This window comes from Oncorhynchus kisutch, unplaced genomic scaffold (genome assembly GCF_002021735.2).
Source record: "Oncorhynchus kisutch isolate 150728-3 unplaced genomic scaffold, Okis_V2 scaffold3999, whole genome shotgun sequence".
Classification (NCBI taxonomy): Eukaryota; Metazoa; Chordata; class Actinopteri; order Salmoniformes; family Salmonidae; genus Oncorhynchus; species Oncorhynchus kisutch.
The window spans coordinates 63,607-82,500 of record NW_022265944.1 but is presented as its reverse complement, the minus strand read 5'-3'; the positions used below and the strand labels follow the sequence as shown (position 1 = coordinate 82,500).

The 18,894-nt window shown below is 49.4% G+C and overlaps 1 pseudogene; it reads right to left on the bottom strand.

The window, feature by feature from the left end:
- LOC116373001 (cytochrome P450 27C1-like) overlaps window positions 1–17,530 on the bottom strand; it is a 26,504-nt pseudogene extending 8,974 nt beyond the window's left edge.
- Window positions 17,531–18,894: the final 1,364 nt, after the last annotated feature.

The window sequence follows — 18,894 nt, the reverse complement described above, 5'->3', positions numbered from 1 at the left end:
TCCTTTATTCAAATCCCTCTCTCCCCCTCTCCCTCCCCCCTCTCCCTCTCCCCCTCTCCCTCCCTCCCTCCCTCCCTCTCTCCCCCCCTCTCCCTCCTTCCATCCCCCTCTCCTTCCCTTTGTAGCCATCTCCCTCCCTCTCTCCCCCCTCTCCCTCCCTCCCTCTCTCTCCCCCCTCTCCCTCCCTCTCTCCCCCCCTCTCCCTCCCTCCATCCCCCTCTCCTTCCCTTTGTAGTCATCTCCCTCCCTCCCTCCCCCCTCTCCTTCCCTTTGTAGTCATCTCCCTCTCTCCCCCACACAGCGGTTCTTATGTCACACAGACAGACCTTGCTTTTGTTCTCCTAACCCTCCCTCCCTCCCCCCTCTCCCTCCCTCCCTCCCCCCTCTCCCTCCCTCTCTCTCTCCCTCCCACACAGTCGTTCTTATGTCGCAGAGAGACCTTGCTTTTGTTCTCTCTTTCTGTCCCTTTCACTCACACACACACACACACACACACACACACACACACACACACACACACACACACACACACACACACACACACACACACCTCGTTTATACCTGGTGCTAACATGCATTCCTTGTACTGAATTTATCCACAATCTGATTGTACCACATCGTAGCCGTTGTATCTACACACGGTATTAAAATGAGTCTCCTATCCGTCCACCGTGTCTCCATGGTGACCAGATATCCTGGTTCCTCCCTGTATGTTGTCCACCGTGTCTCCATGGTGACCAGATATCCCGGTTCCTCCCTGTATGTTGTCCACCGTGTCTCCATGGTGACCAGATATCCTGGTTCCTCCCTGTATGTTGTCCACCGTGTCTCCATGGTGACCAGATATCCTGGTTCCTCCCTGTATGTTGTCCACCGTGTCTCCATGGTGACCAGATATCCTGGTTCCTCCCTGTATGTTGTCCACCGTGTCTCCATGGTGACCAGATATCCTGGTTCCTCCCTGTATGTTGTCCACCGTGTCTCCATGGTGACCAGATATCCTGGTTCCTCCCTGTATGTTGTCCACCGTGTCTCCATGGTGACCAGATATCCTGGTTCCTCCCTGTATGTCGTCCACCATGTCTCCATAAAGTCAATGGTTTGACCAGGCGGTCTAACGATGATTTCAAATGGTTTGACCGTCCAGATCTGTTTACACTTGATATCCAGACACAATCTGACTACCTTCGGAGGTGGTCAGGAGATCTGATCGCAATCAGATCACAATGCAACTTTAAAAACATCTACACCAGTCTAAAACAAAATGGGACAAGATCAGGACAAAGGACACATGTTAGAACCAGATATAAAATGGGGCTAGGCCTTTTGTTCTCACAACCATCTCCCCCTCCTCTCCCTCCCTCCCTCCCTCCCTCCCTCCCCCAGCAGGGTTCATCCTGAGGTCAGCGTCCCAGCGAGGACACACAGACAGAAGGAGGGACGGAAGATCAGAGGCTTGATCCTTCTCTTGGTTTCCTCAGCTGGCAAGACCCTGGCAACACCATGGCAACACCCTGGCAACCAGGGGGAATCATATGACAGCCTCCCTGCAGGGCTTAAACCCTCTTCCACCTCCCAGAGCATAACACACTGTTACAGCTGAGAGGAGCTGAGAGGAGGCTGGACAGAGGCAGTCTGCAAACCCAACCCTCCTGCCAAGATGTGACCCCCCCCCCCCCCCCCCCCCCCAGGCCAACTCTCATTGACACGTCACATTAATCTGACGTCTCACAACACCCTGGCAGTCTCTGCTATACACACAGTTCACACACACACGGAGATGTCTGGTGGGAACCAAGACTAAACACCCCCTGAGAGGCTCCAACCAACAGAATGGGGGGGGGGACAAAACAGGAGGGAGAGAAACGTTATAGCTGGGTTAACCCTCCCCTACTGCTCACCGTGTCCACCCCACCCCAGTAACATCTCCCCTACTGCTCACCGTGTCCACCCCAGTAACATCTCCCCTACTGCTCACCGTGTCCACCCAGTAACATCTCCCCTACTGCTCACCGTGTCCACCCCACCCCAGTAACATCTCCCCTACTGTTCACCGTGTCCACCCCACCCCAGTAACATCTCCCCTACTGCTCACCGTGTCCACCCCACCCCAGTAACATCTCCCCTACTGCTCACCGTGTCCACCCCACCCCAGTAACATCTCCCCTACTGCTCACCGTGTCCACCCCACCCCAGTAACATCTCCCCTACTGCTCACCGTGTCCACCCCAGTAACATCTCCCCTACTGCTCACCGTGTCCACCCCACCCCAGTAACATCTCCCCTACTGCTCACCGTGTCCACCCCAGTAACATCTCCCCTACTGCTCACCGTATCCACCCCACCCCAGTAACATCTCCCCTACTGCTCACCGTGTCCACCCCAGCCAGTAACATCTCCCCTACTGCTCACCGTGTCCACCCCAGTAACATCTCCCCTACTGCTCACCGTGTCCACCCCACCCCAGTAACATATCCCCTACTGCTCACCGTGTCCACCCCACCCCAGTAACATCTCCCCTACTGCTCACCGTGTCCACCCCACCCCAGTAACATCTCCCCTACTGCTCACCGTGTCCACCCCACCCCAGTAACATCTCCCCTACTGCTCACCGTGTCCCCCCCACCCCAGTAACATCTCCCCTACTGCTCACCGTGTCCACCCCACCCCAGTAACATCTCCCCTACTGCTCACCGTGTCCACCCCACCCCAGTAACATCTCCCCTACTGCTCACCGTGTCCACCCCAGTAACATCTCCCCTACTGCTCACCGTGTCCACCCCAGTAACATCTCCCCTACTGCTCACCGTGTCCACCCCACCCCAGTAACATCTCCCCTACTGCTCACCGTGTCCACCCCACCCCAGTAACATCTCCCCTACTGCTCACCGTGTCCACCCCACCCCAGTAACATCTCCCCTACTGCTCACCGTGTCCACCCCACCCCAGTAACATCTCCCCTACTGCTCACCGTATCCACCCCACCCCAGTAACATCTCCCCTACTGCTCACCGTGTCCACCCCAGTAACATCTCCCCTACTGCTCACCGTGTCCACCCCAGTAACATCTCCCCTACTGCTCACCGTATCCACCCCACCCCAGTAACATCTCCCCTACTGCTCACCGTGTCCACCCCAGTAACATCTCCCCTACTGCTCACCGTATCCACCCCACCCCAGTAACATCTCCCCTACTGCTCACCGTGTCCACCCCACCCCAGTAACATCTCCCCTACTGCTCACCGTGTCCACCCCACCCCAGTAACATCTCCCCTACTGCTCACCGTGTCCACCCCAGTAACATCTCCCCTACTGCTCACCGTGTCCACCCCACCCCAGTAACATCTCCCCTACTGCTCACCGTGTCCACCCCACCCCAGTAACATCTCCCCTACTGCTCACCGTGTCCACCCCAGTAACATCTCCCCTACTGCTCACCGTGTCCACCCCACCCCAGTAACATCTCCCCTACTGCTCACCGTGTCCACCCCACCCCAGTAACATCTCCCCTACTGCTCACCGTGTCCACCCCAGTAACATCTCCCCTACTGCTCACCGTATCCACCCCAGCCAGTAACATCTCAGTCATGTTAGCGTAGATCTCCTCCAGGTTCATCTCTCGGGTCACCAGCATGTGAGTTAACAGCCCCCCCTTCACCATCTCTCCTCGGGACACCAGATCCTGGATCTCCCCCAGACGCTTATCTACATGGATCTGGCCTGGGGGGGAGGGGGAGAGGGTTATGGAAACATATTCATCTCTAGTTCAGAACAACAGTATTGGGTTACATGCATGCATTCACAAGTGAGTCATTTATCAGACGCTCTTATCCAGAGAAATAAAGGGTTTGAAAAGGGTTCTTTGTCTGTCCCCATAGGATAACCCTTTATGGATCCTGGTGAAAAATCCTTTGGGGTTTCAGGTAGAACCCTTTTGGTTCCAGGTAGAACATTTTGGGTTTCAGGTCCTGGTAAAAAATCATTTTGGTTTTCAGGTAGAATCATTTTGAGTTCCATGTAGAACACTCTGTGTAAGGGGTTCTACCTGGAAGCCAGAATGGGTTCTACCTGGAACCCAAATGGGCTCTACAAAGGGTTCTCCTATGGAGACAGATGAAGTAGCATTTGATGTTGTTCTAAGAGTGTAGGTGAGACATTTCTCCTCAATAAAGTAGCTCTCAGCAGTCAGACCAGTCTGAGTCTTTTAAAGGTCAAACACCGGGTGGTAAATCACCAGTCTGAGGCTTTTAAAGGTCAAACACCGGGTGGTAAATCACCAGTCTTTTAAAGGTCAAAACACCGGGTGGTAAATCACCAGTCTGAGGCTTTTAAAAGGTCAAAACACGGGTGGTAAATCACCAGTCTGAGGCTTTTAAAAGGTCAAACACCGGGTGGTAAATCACCAGTCTGAGGCTTTTAAAGGTCAAAACACTGGGTGGTAAAATCACCAGTCTGAGGCTTTTAAAAGGTCAAAACACCGGGTGGTAAATCACCAGTCTGAGGCTTTTAAAGGTGAAACACTGGGTGGTAAATCACCAGTCTTTTAAAGGTCAAACACCGGGTGGTAAATCACCAGTCTTTTAAAGGTCAAACACTGGGTGGTAAATCACCAGTCTGAGGCTTTTAAAAGGTCAAAACACCGGGTAGTAAATAACCAGTCTGAGGCTTTTAAAGGTCAAACACCGGGTGGTAAATCACCAGTCTGAGGCTTTTAAAGGTCAAAACACAGGGTAGTAAATCACCAGTCTGAGGCTTTTAAAGGTCAAACACCGGGTGGTAAATCACCAGTCTCAGGCTTTTAAAGGTCAAAACACCGGGTGGTAAATCACCAGTCTGAGGCTTTTAAAGGTCAAAACACCGGGTGGTAAATCACCAGTCTGAGGCTTTTAAAGGTCAAAACACCGGGTTGTAAATCACCAGTCTGAGGCTTTTAAAGGTCAAAACACGGGTGGTAAATCACCAGTCTGAGGCTTTTAAAAGGTCAAAACACCGGGTGGTAAATCACCAGTCGGAGCCTTTTAAAAGGTCAAAACACAGGGTGGTAAATCACCAGTCTGAGGCTTTTAAAAGGTCAAAACACCGGGTGGTAAATCACCAGTCTGAGGCTTTAAAAGGTCAAACACCGGGTGGTAAATCACCAGTCTGAGGCTTTTAAAGGTCAAACACCAGGTGGTAAATCACCAGTCTTTTAAAGGTCAAAACACCAGGTGGTAAATCACCAGTCTGAGGCTTTTAAAGGTCAAAACACCGGGTGGTAAATCACCAGTCTGAGGCTTTTAAAGGTCAAAACACCGGGTAGTAAATCACCAGTCTGAGGCTTTTAAAGGTCAAACACCGGGTGGTAAATCACCAGTCTGAGGCTTTTAAAGGTCAAAACACCGGGTGGTAAATCACCAGTCTGAGGCTTTTAAAGGTCAAAACACCGGGTTGTAAATCACCAGTCTGAGGCTTTTAAAGGTCAAAACACGGGTGGTAAATCACCAGTCTGAGGCTTTTAAAAGGTCAAAACACCGGGTGGTAAATCACCAGTCTGAGCCTTTTAAAAGGTCAAAACACCAGGTGGTAAATGACCAGTCTGAGGCTTTTAAAAGGTCAAAACACCGGGTGGTAAATCACCAGTCTGAGGCTTTTAAAGGTCAAACACCGGGTGGTAAATCACCAGTCTGAGGCTTTTAAAGGTCAAACACCGGGTGGTAAATCACCAGTCTGAGGCTTTTAAAAGGTCAAAACACGGGTGGTAAATCACCAGTCTGAGGCTTTTAAAAGGTCAAACACCGGGTGGTAAATCACCAGTCTTTTAAAGGTCAAACACCGGGTGGTAAATCACCAGTCTTTTAAAGGTCAAAACACCAGGTGGTAAATCACCAGTCTTTTAAAGGTCAAAACACCGGGTAGTAAATCACCAGTCTGAGGCTTTTAAAGGTCAAACACCGGGTGGTAAATCAGCAGTCTTTTAAAGGTCAAACACCGGGTGGTAAATCACCAGTCTTTTAAAGGTCAAAACACCAGGTGGTAAATCACCAGTCTGAGGCTTTTAAAAGGTCAAAACACCGGGTGGTAAATCACCAGTCTGAGGCTTTTAAAGGTCAAACACTGGGTGGTAAATCACCAGTCTGAGGCTTTTAAAGGTCAAACACCGGGTGGTAAATCACCAGTCTTTTAAAGGTCAAAACACCGGGTGGTAAATCACCAGTCTTTTAAAGGTCAAACACCGGGTGGTATATCACCAGTCTTTTAAAGGTCAAACACCGGGTAGTAAATCACCAGTCTTTTAAAGGTCAAAACACCGGGTTGTAAATCACCAGTCTGAGGCTTTTAAAGGTCAAAACACGGGTGGTAAATCACCAGTCTGAGGCTTTTAAAAGGTCAAAACACCGGGTGGTAAATCACCAGTCGGAGGCTTTAAAAGGTCAAACACCGGGTGGTAAATCACCAGTCTGAGGCTTTTAAAGGTCAAACACCAGGTGGTAAATCACCAGTCTTTTAAAGGTCAAAACACCAGGTGGTAAATCACCAGTCTGAGGCTTTTAAAGGTCAAAACACCGGGTGGTAAATCACCAGTCTGAGGCTTTTAAAGGTCAAAACACCGGGTAGTAAATCACCAGTCTGAGGCTTTTAAAGGTCAAACATCGGGTGGTAAATCACCAGTCTGAGGCTTTTAAAGGTCAAAACACCGGGTGGTAAATCACCAGTCTGAGGCTTTTAAAGGTCAAAACACCGGGTTGTAAATCACCAGTCTGAGGCTTTTAAAGGTCAAAACACGGGTGGTAAATCACCAGTCTGAGGCTTTTAAAAGGTCAAAACACCGGGTGGTAAATCACCAGTCTGAGCCTTTTAAAGGTCAAAACACCGGGTTGTAAATCACCAGTCTGAGGCTTTTAAAGGTCAAAACACGGGTGGTAAATCACCAGTCTGAGGCTTTTAAAAGGTCAAAACACCGGGTGGTAAATCACCAGTCTGAGCCTTTTAAAAGGTCAAAACACCAGGTGGTAAATGACCAGTCTGAGGCTTTTAAAAGGTCAAAACACCGGGTGGTAAATCACCAGTCTGAGGCTTTTAAAGGTCAAACACCGGGTGGTAAATCACCAGTCTGAGGCTTTTAAAGGTCAAACACCGGGTGGTAAATCACCAGTCTGAGGCTTTTAAAAGGTCAAAACACGGGTGGTAAATCACCAGTCTGAGGCTTTTAAAAGGTCAAACACCGGGTGGTAAATCACCAGTCTTTTAAAGGTCAAACACCGGGTGGTAAATCACCAGTCTTTTAAAGGTCAAACACCGGGTGGTAAATCACCAGTCTTTTAAAGGTCAAAACACCAGGTGGTAAATCACCAGTCTGAGGCTTTTAAAAGGTCAAAACACCGGGTGGTAAATCACCAGTCTGAGGCTTTTAAAGGTCAAACACTGGGTGGTAAATCACCAGTCTGAGGCTTTTAAAGGTCAAACACCGGGTGGTAAATCACCAGTCTTTTAAAGGTCAAAACACCGGGTGGTAAATCACCAGTCTTTTAAAGGTCAAACACCGGGTGGTAAATCACCAGTCTTTTAAAGGTCAAACACCGGGTAGTAAATCACCAGTCTTTTAAAGGTCAAAACACCGGGTGGTAAATCACTAGTCTGAGGCTTTTAAAGGTCAAACACCGGGTGGTAAATCACCAGTCTTTTAAAGGTCAAACACCGGGTGGTAAATCACCAGTCTGAGGCTTTTAAAGGTCAAACACCGGGTGGTAAATCACCAGTCTTTTAAAGGTCAAAACACCGGGTGGTAAATCACCAGTCTTTTAAAGGTCAAAACACCGGGTAGTAAATCACCAGTCTTTTAAAGGTCAAAACACCGGGTGGTAAATCACCAGTCTTTTAAAGGTCAAACACAGGGTGGTAAATCACCAGTCTTTTAAAGGTCAAAACACCGGGTGGTAAATCACCAGTCTTTTAAAGGTCAAACACCGGGTGGTAAATCACCAGTCTTTTAAAGGTCAAAACACAGCAACAGCGAAACGTACTGAAACTGAAGAGTCCGTCCCAGGAGCTGCAGAACTCCTCCCAGGGTCTGGGGATGACGGTTCTGAGCCACTTGGGGATGGCCCCGGCGTACATAGTCATCTTAAAGGAACTAAACATCAGGTGCAGGGCTGCGATGTAGTCCTGGCTCTTCTGAGGAATCTCATTCTCCAAGCAGCCCAGACGGTCCTCGTACAAGATGGCTGCCATACCTGGGAGAAGATGAGGAGGAAGGTAAATTAACTTGAAGATAGAAGGAAAAAAAAAAGAGCACTAGAAAGTTGGGGTTTATTAGTTTTAGTTTAGCTGGTATGACAAATGGAAATGATGTCTGCCACATCTGTAAAGGAGTTCTGCACCCTCAATAACAGACTTCCCACAGAGTCTAAACAGATACAGTAGTCTACATGAAACCTGATATACTGGAGTGATAACTGACTAGTACCCATCCTCCCTGTACCCACTACCCATCCTCCCTGTACCCACTACCTATTCTCCCTGTACCCATCCTCCCTGTACCCACTACCCATCCTCCCTGTACCCACTACCTATTCTCCCTGTACCCATCCTCCCTGTACCCACTACCCATCCTCCCTGTACCCACTACCTATTCTCCCTGTACCCATCCTCCCTGTACCCACTACCTATTCTCCCTGTACCCATCCTCCCTGTACCCACTACCCATCCTCCCTGTACCCACTACCTATTCTCCCTGTACCCATCCTCCCTGTACCCACTACCCATCCTCCCTGTACCCACTACCCATCATCCCTGTACCCACTACCCATCATCCCTGTACCCACTACCTATTCTCCCTGTACCTATCCTCCCTGTACCCACTACCCATCCTCTCCCTGTACCCACTACCCATCCTCCCTGTACCCACTACCCATCCTCCCTGTACCCACTACCCATCCTCCCTGTACCCACTACCTATCCTCCCTGTACCCACTACCTATCCTCCCTGTACCCACTACCTATTATCCCTGTACCCATCCTCCCTGTACCACTACTCATCCTCCCTGTACCCACTACCTATCCTCCCTGTACCCACTACCTATTCTCCCTGTACCCACTACCCATCCTCCCTGTACCCATCCTCCCTGTACCCATCCTCCCTGTACCCATCCTCCCTGTGTTCACTACCCATCCTCCCTGTACCCACTACCCATCCTCCCTGTACCCACTACCCATCCTCCCTGTACCCACTACCCATCCTCCCTGTACCCACTACCTATCTTCCCTGTACCCACTACCCATCCTCACTGTACCCACTACCCATCCTCCCTGTACCCACTACCCATGCTCCCTGTACCCACTACCCATCCTCCCTGTACCCACTACCCACCCTCCCTGTACCCACTACCCACCTTCCATTGCGTATTTGAAAAACAGATCGTTAATATTGAATACAGTGAGTCCGTCTGACTGCTGGCTCCTCAGTGTATCCACTCTCTTCACCAGGTCCTCCACCACAGCATTCACGTCGTCAGAGAACTGAGCCACGTCCTTCGGTCTCATGATCAGCTGACGGAGGATGCTACGCATCTTCAACCAGTCCTCACCCTCCCTACAGAGATGAAAGGGAGAGAAGGTGGTCAGAGACAACTAACTAAAAGGTTTTTCACAGAAATCCTGGTTGGGAAGATTCCCGCAATCAGGAGGGATATTTATTTGACCTTTATTTAACTTTACGACCTTCCTCAGAGCTTTACGTGTCGACCTCACGGCCTTCCTCAGAGCTTTACGTGTCGACCTCACGGCCTTCCTCAGAGCTTTACGTGTCGACCTCACGGCCTTCCTCAGAGCTTTACGTGTCGACCTTCCTCAGAGCTTTACGTGTCGGCCTTCCTCAGAGCTTTACGTGTCGGCCACACAACCTTCCTCAGAGCTTTACGTGTCGGCCACACAACCTTCCTCAGAGCTTTACGTGTCGACCTTCCTCAGAGCTTTACGTGTCGACCACACAACCTTCCTCAGAGCTTTACGTGTCGACCTTCCTCAGAGCTTTACGTGTCGACCACACAACCTTCCTCAGAGCTTTACGTGTCGGCCTTCCTCAGAGCTTTACGTGTCGGCCTTCCTCAGAGCTTTACGTGTCGACCTTCCTCAGAGCTTTACGTGTCGACCTCACAACCTTCCTCAGAGCTTTACGTGTCGGCCTCACGGTCCTTCCTCAGAGCTTTACGTGTCGACCCTCACGGCCTTCCTCAGAGCTTTACGTGTCGACCTCACAACCTTCCTCAGAGCTTTACGTGTCGGCCTCACGGTCCTTCCTCAGAGCTTTACGTGTCGACCTCACGGCCTTCCTCAGAGCTTTACGTGTCGGCCTCACGGCCTTCCTCAGAGCTTTACGTGTCGACCTCACGGCCTTCCTCAGAGCTTTACGTGTCGACCTCACGGCCTTCCTCAGAGCTTTACGTGTCGACCTCACAACCTTCCTCAGAGCTTTACGTGTCGACCTTCCTCAGAGCTTTACGTGTCGACCACACAACCTTCCTCAGAGCTTTACGTGTCGACCACACAACCTTCCTCAGAGCTTTACGTGTCGACCACACAACCTTCCTCAGAGCTTTACGTGTCGACCTCACAACCTTCCTCAGAGCTTTACGTGTCGACCTTCCTCAGAGCTTTACGTGTCGACCTCACGGCCTTCCTCAGAGCTTTACGTGTCGACCTCACGGCCTTCCTCAGAGCTTTACGTGTCGGCCTCACGGCCTTCCTCAGAGCTTTACGTGTCGACCTCACGGCCTTCCTCAGAGCTTTACGTGTCGACCTCACAACCTTCCTCAGAGCTTTACGTGTCGACCTCACGGCCTTCCTCAGAGCTTTACGTGTCGACCTCACGGCTTTCCTCAGAGCTTTACGTGTCGACCTCACGGCTTTCCTCAGAGCTTTACGTGTCGACCTTCCTCAGAGCTTTACGTGTCGACCTTCCTCAGAGCTTTACGTGTCGACCTTCCTCAGAGCTTTACGTGTCGGCCTCACGGCCTTCCTCAGAGCTTTACGTGTCGACCTTCCTCAGAGCTTTACGTGTCGACCTTCCTCAGAGCTTTACGTGTCGGCCTCACGGCCTTCCTCAGAGCTTTACGTGTCGACCTCACAACCTTCCTCAGAGCTTTACGTGTCGGCCTCACGGCCTTCCTCAGAGCTTTACGTGTCGACCTCACAACCTTCCTCAGAGCTTTACGTGTCGACCTCACAACCTTCCTCAGAGCTTTACGTGTCGGCCTCACGGCCTTCCTCAGAGCTTTACGTGTCGACCTCACGGCCTTCCTCAGAGCTTTACGTGTCGGCCTCACGGCCTTCCTCAGAGCTTTACGTGTCGGCCTCACGGCCTTCCTCAGAGCTTTACGTGTCGACCTCACAACCTTCCTCAGAGCTTTACGTGTCGACCTCACAACCTTCCTCAGAGCTTTACGTGTCGACCTCACAACCTTCCTCAGAGCTTTACGTGTCGGCCTCACGGCCTTCCTCAGAGCTTTACGTGTCGACCTCACGGCCTTCCTCAGAGCTTTACGTGTCGGCCTCACGGCCTTCCTCAGAGCTTTACGTGTCGGCCTCACGGCCTTCCTCAGAGCTTTACGTGTCGACCTCACGGCCTTCCTCAGAGCTTTACGTGTCGACCTCACGGCCTTCCTCAGAGCTTTACGTGTCGGCCTCACGGCCTTCCTCAGAGCTTTACGTGTCGGCCTCACGGCCTTCCTCAGAGCTTTACGTGTCGGCCTCACGGCCTTCCTCAGAGCTTTACGTGTCGGCCTCACGGCCTTCCTCAGAGCTTTACGTGTCGGCCTCACGGCCTTCCTCAGAGCTTTACGTGTCGACCTCACGGCCTTCCTCAGAGCTTTACGTGTCGGCCTCACGGCCTTCCTCAGAGCTTTACGTGTCGGCCTCACGGCCTTCCTCAGAGCTTTACGTGTCGACCTCACGGCCTTCCTCAGAGCTTTACGTGTCGGCCTCACGGCTTTCCTCAGAGCTTTACGTGTCGACCTCACGGCTTTCCTCAGAGCTTTACGTGTCGACCTGACGGCCTTCCTCAGAGCTTTACGTGTCGACCTCACGGCCTTCCTCAGAGCTTTACGTGTCGACCTCACGGCTTTCCTCAGAGCTTTACGTGTCGACCTCACAACCTTCCTCAGAGCTTTACGTGTCGAACTCACAACCTTCCTCAGAGCTTTACGTGTCGACCTCACAACCTTCCTCAGAGCTTTACGTGTCGGCCTCACGGCCTTCCTCAGAGCTTTACGTGTCGACCTCACGGCCTTCCTCAGAGCTTTACGTGTCGACCTCACGGCCTTCCTCAGAGCTTTACGTGTCGACCTCACGGCCTTCCTCAGAGCTTTACGTGTCGACCTCACAACCTTCCTCAGAGCTTTACGTGTCGACCTCACAACCTTCCTCAGAGCTTTACGTGTCGACCTTCCTCAGAGCTTTACGTGTCGGCCTCACGGCCTTCCTCAGAGCTTTACGTGTCGACCTCACAACCTTCCTCAGAGCTTTACGTGTCGACCTTCCTCAGAGCTTTACGTGTCGGCCTCACGGCCTTCCTCAGAGCTTTACGTGTCGGCCTCACGGCCTTCCTCAGAGCTTTACGTGTCGGCCTCACGGCCTTCCTCAGAGCTTTACGTGTCGACCTCACGGCCTTCCTCAGAGCTTTACGTGTCGACCTCACAACCTTCCTCAGAGCTTCACGTGTCGACCTCACAACCTTCCTCAGAGCTTTACGTGTCGGCCTCACAACCTTCCTCAGAGCTTTACGTGTCGACCTCACGGCCTTCCTCAGAGCTTTACGTGTCGACCTCACGGCCTTCCTCAGAGCTTTACGTGTCGACCTCACGGCCTTCCTCAGAGCTTTACGTGTCGACCTCACGGCCTTCCTCAGAGCTTTACGTGTCGACCTCACAACCTTCCTCAGAGCTTTACGTGTCGACCTCACAACCTTCCTCAGAGCTTTTGTCAAGTTTTTTTTTAAAGTAACAAATAAGAATACACTGAAATGGAAACATGACAGTACTGGTTTTACAGAACAATATGTACGAGCTCTGAGAAACACATTCTTCACTTGTCAAACATCTCGTTGTTTGTACATGTACATCGTTGATGATTTTACACAACAATATTCATTCCAACTAACTGAAGTCGATACTTCTTCTCCGTGTGAATCATTTCTAGATTTCCTCCTTTCAAAAAGGCGGTATAACATTTTGCGTCCCGTGATGTCACAGGTCGTAGTTCAGAGGTCAGACTCACGCTGAGATAAGTCCGGTAGATCGGCCCCTCAGGTCGCGGTACTCCTTCCAGGACTCCATGTTGCCTCTCTGCGGGGCCACACCCTCCGTCCTCAGCACCTCGGCAACCAGATCCCGCCCTGCGATAGACACAACCAGCTGGGGGCCGAAACGAGATTTAAAGATCTTCCCATACTTCTGAGAGTGTTCCATCTGGGGAGAGAGAGGAACCTTGATGTCAACATCCTGTCTGGGATTTGCTGTCAACACCCTGTCTGGGATTTGCTGTCAACATCCTGTCTGGGATTTGCTGTCAACATCCTGTCTGGGATTTGCTGTCAACATCCTGTCTGGGATTTGCTGTCAACACCCTGTCTGGGATTTGCTGTCAACATCCTGTCTGGGATTTGCTGTCAACATCCTGTCTGGGATTGGCTGTCAACATCCTGTCTGGGATTGCCGTTTAGGGGTTTAAACCGATAGAATGTGATTCCTGTGTTTTGATCTAGAGTCACACTAAACTTATCCTCATCCCCATCTCTTTCTATTTCACAGAGTTTGGCAACGGGAGTTTGGCAACGGGAGTTTGGCAACGGGGGAGTTTGGCAACGGGGGAGTTTGGCAACGGGGGAGTTTGGCAACGGGGAGAGTTTGGCAACGGGAGAGTTTGGCAACGGGAGAGTTTGGCAACGGGGGGAGTTTGGCAACGGGGGGAGTTTGGCAACGGGGGGAGTTTGGCAACGGGGGGAGTTTGGCAATACAGCACAAAGAGACCTGGGCCCAGGCTACCCAGATGTAGACAGGCAGTATTACTAGGTTACGTTCAGAAATAATGGAGGGTCACACTAAACCAATCTTTCACTCTATCGCTCTCTATCCCTCCTACCGCTGTGTGGAACAACACACGCCACTGTTCTCCTGACACCATTTTCATAACACCTATTAAGTAATGGTTCCATTTCCCCGATGGTTATGCAACGCGCCCCCCCCCCCCCACACTACTTCTGACGCGCCCCCCCGGGGGACACATCTCTGTCCTCAAGCTCCGGCACCAACGCCCCCAAAGGAAGTGCCGAAAACAACTGTTCTCGTGTTTCAAGGCAGTTGTATTATTCCCCCCCCCCCCCGTCCTCATTTCACAATGGATTCATTCAGCTCACAACCAGCACTATAAAGACCGTCTCCTTTTCCCCGAAAACAACGCGCTGTAACCTGTATGTAACACCGTTAACCTGTATGTCTACAGAAACCTAGTTGTGTTATTTACCAGGTAGAACGTCTCTTTCTCACCGAAAACAACGCGCACACCGTTAACCTGTATGTCTACAGAAACCTAGTTCTGTTATTTACCAGGTAGACCGTCTCTTTTTCCCCGAAAACAACGCGCACATCGTTAACTTGTATGTCTACAGAAACCTAGTTGTTATTTACCAGGTAGACCGTCTCTTTCTCACCGAAAACAACGCGCACATCGTTAACCTGTATGTCTACAGAAACCTAGTTGTGTTATTTACCAGGTAGACCGTCTCTTTTTCACCGAAAACAACGCGCTGTAACCTGTATGTAACACCGTTAACCTGTATGTCTACAGAAACCTAGTTCTGTTATTTACCAGGTAGACCGTCTCTTTTTCATTAGACTGAACTGAAGTACATGAACTATAGTAGGCAGATAAAACAACGTGCATTAACAGTGTAGATTACAGAAGGCGTGTTTTCCTATTGACTTCCAGGTAACAAAGTGCCTTGTCTTCTTCAACAGTGAGTTATAGGAGACAGACTAGTCTGGCGTGTCACAGTGCCCTGTTTTACCGTCACCTTCAGGTCTCAGACAGACAGGTTAACCTCAGGTGACACCGAGGAAACTTATGCAACGGGAGAAAGGGAGAGTTTTACTTCACTAGTCGGGGTGTGGGTTCGGGTAAGAGTTGACTGTCTGGACTCCAGCAGCAATCGGTCTCCTCAATGCACTCGGTTACGCAAAAGCAAACAGAAAGTGGGATGTTTTGTGCAGTAAAATGTCAGAATGTGGAAGGGTTGGGCCTTAAAAAACCTGCGAACGTCTAGCAAGCCCTTTAGATTTCATCACGGACCACTTTAGCAATATAACTAATGATCAACTACTTTAAGTTACTTGGCATGTTAGGTAACCCTACCCATAACCGTAATAACCCCTGTAACCTAACTCTTAACCCACAGCCTAGCTAACGTTAACCACAACACATTGTAATAAGTCATATAGAAATCATACGTTTTGCAAATTCATAACATGTTGTCACTAATAGCAAATTCGTAACACATCGTGCAGTGTCCCATTACCCTGTCATTACCCATTACCCTGTCATTACCCATTACCCTGTCATTACCCTGTCATTACCCACTACCCTGTCATTACCCTGTCATTACCCATTACCCTGTCATTACCCATTACCCTGTCATTACCCATTACCATGTCATTACCCTGTCATTACCCATTACCATGTCATTACCCATTACCCTGTCATTACACATTACCCTGTCATTACCCATTACCATGTCATTACCCTGTCATTACCCTGTAATTGCCCATTACCCTGTCATTACCCATTACCCTGTCATTGCCCATTACCCTGTCATTACCCTGTCATTACCCATTGCCCTGTCATTACCCATTACCCTGTCATTACCCATTACCCTGCCATTACCCATTACCCTGTCATTACCCATTACCCTGTCATTACCCATTACCCTGTCATTACCCATTACCCTGTCGTTACCCATTACCCTGTCATTACCCATTACCCTGTCATTACCCTGTCATTACCCTGTCATTACCCACTACCATGTCATTACCCTGTCATTACCCATTACCCTGTCATTACACATTACCCTGTCATTACCCTGTCATTACCCATTACCCTATCATTACCCATTACCCTGTCATTACCCTGTCATTACCCATTACCCTGTCATTACCCATTACCCTGTCATTACCCATTACCCTGTCATTACCCTGTCATTACCCATTACCCTGTCATTACCCTGTCATTACCCATTACCCTGTCATTACCCTGTCATTACCCTGTAATCTACACATATCAAGTATCAAGTATTTTCCAATAAAGTAAAGAGAAAACACATATATATATGCAGACTACATATTAAAAAACACATTTCTGTCTACGTCGTGAGTACAGCACTTACCTTTCCCAATATAAACGAGTGTAAAAAGTATAAATATATAACCATTTTAACAAGAAATGGCATGTTTGATGGTAGCCTCCGAGCAGGAATACAAGTCCAGCCAGCGGACACTCATATTTATGAAAATCATTATTTAGCCTCCGAGCAGGAATACAAGTCCAGCCAGCGGAGACTCATATTTATGAACGCAAATCATTATTTCTAAATCATTATTTCTAAAAGTGGTAGTAACACATTCCTATAGACAAAAACAATCATCCCAAAACGCATTGTGTTTGTCATTTAAAACAACACGTTTGATGATGTCATGACTTTGGCCGAAAGTCGGAGGGGGGAAAATAGGCAAATCAGTTGGTCGAATAAAAGGGTCCCAGCCAACACCAGTTTATGGTTCCTGACTAAATTACTAACATTTCTGTTGATTCAAGTATTTTCCAATAAACTAAGTAAAATGCTAAATGTGCCTATCGTTGCAAAATCACCGAAATATTCAATCCAAAAACAAAAGACCAAGTAGCCCACCTGTATTTCGTGGATTCTACTGAAACCGTCCCGGTAAAAGAACTCGATCAGGTTGCTGACGGCGCTGGGTCCCGGCATCTCTTTCAGACTCTTGATCCGGGTCTCCTTAGCGACCACCTCCGCACTGGCCCCCGGTGTGATCAAATCCTCCGGGAAAGTCTCTTGTCCGGTTGCACAGATCCGGAGCGACTCGCTGGTTGCAGATTTGAGCAGCGCGCGAGAATTACTGGCAAACCTCTTGTTGAGCACTTCTCCCAAAACACTCCTGCAGCTCAGTTGAAGGATTTTATTCTGAAGTGCCATTTTGTCGTTTTTAAGTTGTAATGATCTTGTAAACTGTCTCTTTTGATGTAAGAAAGTGAGTTGGGTAGGGAAAACTCACACCAACAAGTAAAAATAGCCAATCTGTTAATAATACAACTCGAATGAATTCAACATCTGCTTTGCGCCAAAATGCATGTTCCGGCACGTCAGAGAATGACGGGCTCAACTCCCGAAATGGACTGAGATGGAGACGGTACTGAGAGGAGAAGCAACAGTCTTTTATAAAAGAAGAGTTTATGTAACCCTCGGACTGGAAGATGATTGGATGTTCAGGGCTCGGGGAGGGAGAGATATGGTTCCTGTTCGGTTGTGGGCGTTCCAACCCCCAGAGAGACACAAAGAGAGAGAGACAGAGAGAGGGAGAGAGAGAGAGGGAGAGAGAGACAGAGAGACAGAGAGGGAGAGACAGAGAGAGGGAGAGACAGAGAGAGAGAGAGAAACTGAGCTGCACTTCCTAACCTCCTGTCCAATGTATGACCATATTAGAGAGACATATTTCCCTCAGATTACACAGATCCACAAAGAATTCGAAAACAAATCCAATTCCACAGTGTGCCATCACAGCAGCAAGATTTGTGACCTGTTGCCACGAGAAAAGGGCAACCAGTGAAGAACAAACACCATTGTAAATACAACCCATATTTATGCTTATTTATTTTATCTTGTGTCCTTTACCATTTGTACATTGTTAGAACACTGTATATATATATAATATGACATTTGTAATGTCACTTGCTTTGGCAATGTTAACACATGTTTCCCATGCCAATAAAGCCCCTTGAATTGAATTGAATTGAGAGGGAGAGAGAGAGACAGAGAGAGGGAGAGAGAGAGAGAGAGAGACAGAGAGAGAGAGAGAGAGAGAGAGACAGAGAGAGAGAGAGACAGAGAGAGAGAGAGAGACAGAGAGAGAGACAGAGAGAGAGAGACAGAGAGAGAGACAGAGAGAGAGAGACAGAGAGAGAGAGACAGAGAGAGAGAGAGAGAGAGACAGAGAGAGAGAGAGAGAGACAGAGAGAGAGAGACAGAGAGAGAGAGAGACAGAGAGAGAGAGAGAGAGAGAGAGACAGAGAGAGAGACAGAGAGAGAGACAAGAGAGAGAGACAGAGAGAGAGAGAGAGAGAGAGAGAGACAGAGACAGAGAGAGAGAGAGAGACAGAGACAGAGAGAGAGAGAGAGAGAGGGGGAAGGCAGAGTGGAATACAACGTGCCAAAAAAACAATTACACTTCACTGATAAATGAACAGGTGTCTGGGGAATAAGACCTTGTTTGACATCTAATCTCAGTTAGACTAAGACTTGTTATAAATCCTGCTATATTAGACCAAGGTGAAAAACAACCCCTGAAGGAGGCTCATAATTAAATAGTATTTATCAGGCACATGTTCCTTCCTTCCTTCCTTTCTCTCTGACAACAGATCATCCTGAATTAAAAGTGAACGATTGAGAAAAGTAACAGACGCACAAATATCATCCTCCCCCCCCCAAAAAATGCGAACCTCCCCTTAAGTGTAATGGTGAGAGGTCAACATGTCTTGAGGTGAGAGGTCAGCATGTCTTGAGGTGAGAGGTCAGCATGTCTTGGGGTGAGAGATCAACATGTGTTGGGGTGAGAGGTCAGCATGTCTTGAGGTGAGAGA